Source organism: Macaca fascicularis, chromosome 3 (assembly GCF_037993035.2).
Source record: "Macaca fascicularis isolate 582-1 chromosome 3, T2T-MFA8v1.1".
In the NCBI taxonomy this organism is placed as follows: Eukaryota; Metazoa; Chordata; class Mammalia; order Primates; family Cercopithecidae; genus Macaca; species Macaca fascicularis.
This window is the reverse complement of record NC_088377.1, coordinates 113,348,895-113,354,894: the sequence shown is the minus strand read 5'-3', so window position 1 is coordinate 113,354,894 and position 6,000 is coordinate 113,348,895.

Below are 6,000 nucleotides of genomic sequence, written 5' to 3'. Positions count from 1 at the left end.
ACCTGAGACTGGGTAATTTATGAAGAAAAGAAGTTTAATTGACTCACAGTTCCACAGGCTTATCAGGAAGCATGACTGGGAGGCCTCGGGAAACTGACAATCATGCCAGAAGGCAAAGGGGAAGCAGGCACCTTTTTTTCACAAGGTGGCAGAGTGAGCGAAAGGGGAAGTGGCACACACTTTTAAACCATCAGATCTGGTGAGAGCTCGCTATCTGGAGAACAGCATGGGGGAAATCTGAGCCCCCATAATCCAATAACCTCCCACCAGGCTCCTCCTTCAACACTTGGGGATTACAGTTCCACATGAGATTTGGGTGGGACACAGAGCCAAACTATATCATAGAGGTACTTGAAAGCCTCACTTACTCTCTTTCATCACTTAATATTGGGACCTGGAACTTCAAAAGCTTTGATTTCCTCAGCTTTCCACTGTTAAATATAGAAATCCAGGTGGGAATACTGTCAATTGCAAATACCTTACAGAAGATATTTGCTACTTTAATCGTGAATGATTTCTAAGGGGAATCTAGACAAAGGGCAGATAAGATTTTGAGAGAGATTGGGGCAGGGGTGGCGAGGAGGGGGCAGGAGGCTTGAGGAAAAGCAAAAGAGACTGAGGAGAGCAAAAGATCCCAAAGTAAGAGTTTACCTAGAGCAAGTGTGGAGGGGATGGGGTTGAGAGGTGAGTGACGTTAACAGGGCAATGAATGTCTAGGGAAGAGGTCCGAAAGAAAGTTAAGAATGCTGCCAAAGATCACTTGTCTTCTTAAAAATTCTTTTATGGGTAACATTGCGTAGCATTATAGAGTAAGAACACTGGGGCATTTAGATAAGGGATTTTAAAATGAGGGTGCATGTGTACATGATATTAAAACAATACTACCTTCTCCCTCCTCTCCTGGCCCCCAAGCCTCTCATCTTGAGCATCACAGTTACACTGATCCGCCAAAAACTGATAGAACCTCGCCCTTTGGTTTGTTGGGGGGCGTAGTGGAAACTCGGGGCTGGGGAAAGAAGAATTGCCTATGATTTTGCTATAAAACAATTAAAATAGATGTTAACTGCCTTTCTTTAATAAAAGATATACTCTAAGGATTTTCAGTCATTGTGAGAGACAGGACTAGCTGGATTTCCTAGGCTGACTAAGAATTCCTAAGCCTAGCTGGGGAAGGTGACCACATCCATCTAAACACAGGGCTTGTAACTCAGCTCACACCTGACCAATCAGGTAGTAAAAAGAGAGCTCACTAAATTACCAATTAGGTTAAAAGCAGGAGGTAAAGAAATAATCAAATCATCTATCACCTGAGAGCACAGGGGGAGGGACAATGATCGGGATATAAACCCAGGCCTTTGAGCAGGGATCGGCAACTCTCTTTGGGTCCCCTCCCATTGTTTGGGAGCTCCATTTTCACTCTATTAAATCTTGCAACTGCACACTCTTCTGGTCCGTGTTTGTTCCGGCTCAAACTGAGCTTTCACTCACAGTCCACCACTGCTGAACGTGGCAGTCACAGACCCGCCATTGACTTTAACCCCTCCAGATCTGGCAGGGTGTCCGCTGGGCTTCTGATCCAGCAAGGCCCTCATTGCCACTCCCGATCCAGCTAGAGGCTCACCATTGTTCCTGCGTGAGTTAAGCACCCGGGTTCATCCTAATCAAGCTTAACACCGGTCACTGGGTTCCACGGTTCTCTTCCGTGACCCACGGCTTCTAATAGAGCTATAACACTCACTGCATGGCGCAAGGTTCTATTCCTTGGAAAGCGTGAGGCCCAGACCCCAGATCAAAGAACGAAAGGCTTGCTGCCATCTTGGGCGCTCTAAGAAAAAAGAGGCACCGGTAAAAATTGTACAATGTCAATTTTGATTGTCTTCTGTTTTTCACAATATGTAAAATAAAGCAGAATAGTATAAACTCAGGAGCCAAACTTGCTGGGTTTGAGCCCTGGCTCCACTCATTAGCTGTGCAACCTTTTTACCACGTTACTGAAAATCTTCAGTCCATAGCTAACTCAGTAGTAAAATAAGTATAACAATATTTCACATTGATAGTAAGGTATTAATCAGATAATCCATGCAAATGCCTCAGCACAGTGACTGGAACATAAAAAGGGTTCAATATATGTTGGTTTTAATAATAACAAAAATTCCAAATATAGTAATTAGCTCTTTTTTTTGAGATGGAGTTTTGCTCGGTTGCACGGGCTGGAGTGCAGTATTGTGATCTCAGCTCACTGCAAGCTCCGTCTCTCTGGTTCAAACGATTCTCACGCCTCAGCCTCCTGAGTAGCTAGGACTACAGGTGCATGCCACCACGCCTGGCTAATTTTTTTTATAGTTTTAGTAGAGATGGGGTTTTGCCATGTTGGCCAGGCTAGTCTCAAATGCCTGACCTCAAGTAAGCCACCCACCTCAGTCCCCCAAAGTGTTGGGATTACAGGCATGGGCCACCGCGGCCGATGGTAATGAGCTCTTTCTCTGAGAATGACTGTTTCTTCTGAATTAAAACTACAGCATTGACTTCAGGTATTTCATAGACTTGATTCACTTAAACAATGACACAAAACTCTTTGAGTACTGAAATAATACTTAATAGGGTAGAAGTTTGTTTGAAAGATAGAACAAAAACCTGACAAACTTATTATGAGAAATGATTTGGCCATTCTAGCATAGCTCCTTTTGAAGTGTGTGATAGGAAGTTTTGGTGTTTCCCCACCCATAGTGGAAATCATGTAAATTGGAGAGGCAGGGAAAGAGCATCTGTATTGGTTTGCTAGAGCTACCATAAAAAGTACCACACACTGAGTGGCTTAAACAATCAATTTATTGTTTCACAGATCTGGAGGGTAGAGAGCTGAGATCAAGGTGTTGGCAGGGTTAGTTCCTTCCGAGGGCTGTGAGGGAGAATCTTTTCCGTGCCTGTCATGCAGTATGTTTGCTGACAACCTTGAGCATTCCCTTGGCTTCTGCTGCATGATCACACTCTCTGCTTTGTGCTCACATAGCATTCTTTCTGTATGCATGTCTCTGTATCCAAATTTCTTCTTTATATAAGGAACTCAGTCATACTGGGTTGGGGGCCCATTCTAGTATTACCTCATCTAATAACATTTTCCTTAAAAAAATTTAATTGGCACATAATAATCATACATGTCTATGGGGTACATAATGTTATGACACATATAATGTATAGTGATCAGATCAGGGTCATTCAATATCGGTCATCTCAAAGGTTTATCATTCCTTGTATTGGGAACATTCAATATCTTCTAGCTATTTGAAATTGTATATTGTTGTTTACTATAGCCATCCTACAGTACTAAGTACACTAAAACTTATTCCCATTTTTAATGGCCTTATTTCCAAATAGGAAATACCTCCATTCTGAGGTGCTGGGGGATAGGACTTCAACCTATAATTTTTTGTATGTGTGAAAGGGACACAATTCAACCTGTTACAGTATCCTATCCTGGAAAGTAACTATGATATACTTCCAGAAGTTGCAGTAATCACTACTTAGCAAAAATCTAATTGCATTCCAGTTAATTCATTCCAGAAAAAATGTTCAGAAACTGATTCACTGCTAACACCAGGGGAGTCAAGTGTTTAATGACCTCCTATTGTGGGTGCTCCCCACAATTCTGTTGCCCTCCTAACACTCACAAGACTTATTTTGTGAGATTGTGTGTGGGCGTGGGTGTGTGAAAGAGAAGGGGGTTGGGGACAGGGACTTTCTGCTCCCAAGGACTTTCCATTTAGTGAAAAAGATGGATGTTGCACAAAAAGCAAATTTTAAAAGAAGAAAAAAATGCTTATCTTTCTTTACTCAGTAAGGAGGTTCATGAATATACATACTGTATGTAATTGCATTTTAAGAAGTACTACTTGTAAACTCAAGTAATCTTTATGTGTGTGAAATCATTGGGTTAAGAAAGTACGCTTCCCTGAGGCTTGGCCTACTCTTTTTAACTCTAATCTAGAAGTCTGAAAGATGCTACCTAGAAAACTTTGTATACTTATGTATTTTAAGATTATACCAATGAACAATACTTTCTTTGGCCCTTATAATATACCTGATTTTCTATTTTTTCATGTTGTTTTCCATGATGTTGAAATACATTCTCCTCTCATTCAGGATTCATGAGTACTGCATCTTGTGTAAAGCCTGACAGTTCTACTAGAAGGTTGAGCTGTTTCTCTACTGATTTCACATTATTTTATTAGCTTATTTAGTAAGGAGTTATGTCCCACCAGTGATATATCTTACCACTAGACTGTGAATTTCTTTTAACCGGTCTATCTTTGGATCCATAGCGGTTAGTATCTGGCAGAGTGAAAATTAATCATTGAATAATTGGGAAAGATTAAATGCTAGGAAATAATTTAGGTTTTATTTTGATCTCAGGAATTGAGAGCTTGATCTGAATAGAAATGTTGCTATTTTAGGAAAACAAATGGGAAGGAGGACAAGGAAGAGGTGAAGGATCTAGTGCAGTAATTCTAAACTAGTATTGACAATATTAGCAAATAAAAATACAAGTCACCCAGTTTAATTTAAAATATCACATAAACAACAAATACATTTTAGTATATCTCAAATATTAAACAGGACATGCTTATATTTTGAAAATGTTGTTTATCCCTTATTTAAATTTAACTGGATGACCTGTACTTTATGTGGCAATGCTGGACCTTATCTAATTAATCCTTTTTGAATGTATAACTTTTTTGACTGTTATCTCTTTGAAATGCAAATGAAAACTCTGAAAGCTTGCATTAAAATGCTTTGCATACTATTTCAGGTAGTTGATGTTGGTAACTTTTTAAAACGTTGGATGTGTTAGGAAAGGAATAATTTCTTGGAGGTTATAAGGGTAAAAACAAATGGAAGTAAAATTATACACATACACACACACACACACACACACACACAGACACATATGCCTATATGTACATACATAGACACAAATTCAGTAAACATAGTCCTACATTTCCAAAGTAGAGGTAACCTAAGAAGGAATGGAATCCAAACAATTAATTTTATAAAATAGGGTAGAAATATCAACTACAATATAGAAAGTTTTTTTTTTTTTTTCTAAAAAACAAGTTGGGGTCTCACTATGTTGCCCAAGCCGGAGTACAGTGGCTATTCATAGACTTGATCATAGCTCATTGCAGCCTCAAACCCTTGGGCTAAAGTAATCCTCCTGCCTCAGCTTCACAAGTAGCACAAGCCACTGTACCCAGCGAGGATTATAGAGTTTGTTAAAGTGAGGAGAGAAGGAAAACGAAATGGGTTACAAGATTACAATGACTGAAACTCTGATTATCGAAGATTTATATGTAAAATATCTACATATTAAATGTTGGCATGCATATAATTACATGCATAATAAAAGTATATACATAACAAAATAACAATATATGCATATTAAATAAAATATGCATATTAAAATGTAAAAATTTATCACTTAGTAACATTTTTATGCTACTTGAAGCAAGATAAATGAATAATCAATTTTATTTATTCTTAAAAAAACTAAATTGTCAACTGATCTCTTTTATAGTTCACTGCAAATAACTGCTAACATTTGGATCCTCTGAACTATTTATGCAACCATGGAATCAGCTATATTTCTTTAGTCTTCATATGTTAAACTATTAAATCAGAGAATGCCAGTGCATTCTGATCTCTTAGCATCCATTAAGATAAAAACTCTAGACTTTTATCTAAAAAGCCAAAATAGTCTGTAATATAAAAATTAAAATAGGATATTTAATATTCTTTTGTAAATAAATAGGATAATGGGTATCTAGTACTGATAATCATATAACCTATTTATATTCAAATAGATCAATTTACTACAAACCTGCTTAAAATGAACAGAATAGTGATCAAATAACACCCAAAGAAAATCATTTTTTTTCTCAGACTCATCAAATTTTGAAATTACAGGGATCTATAACATAATATCATAGACATTGCATATCTATC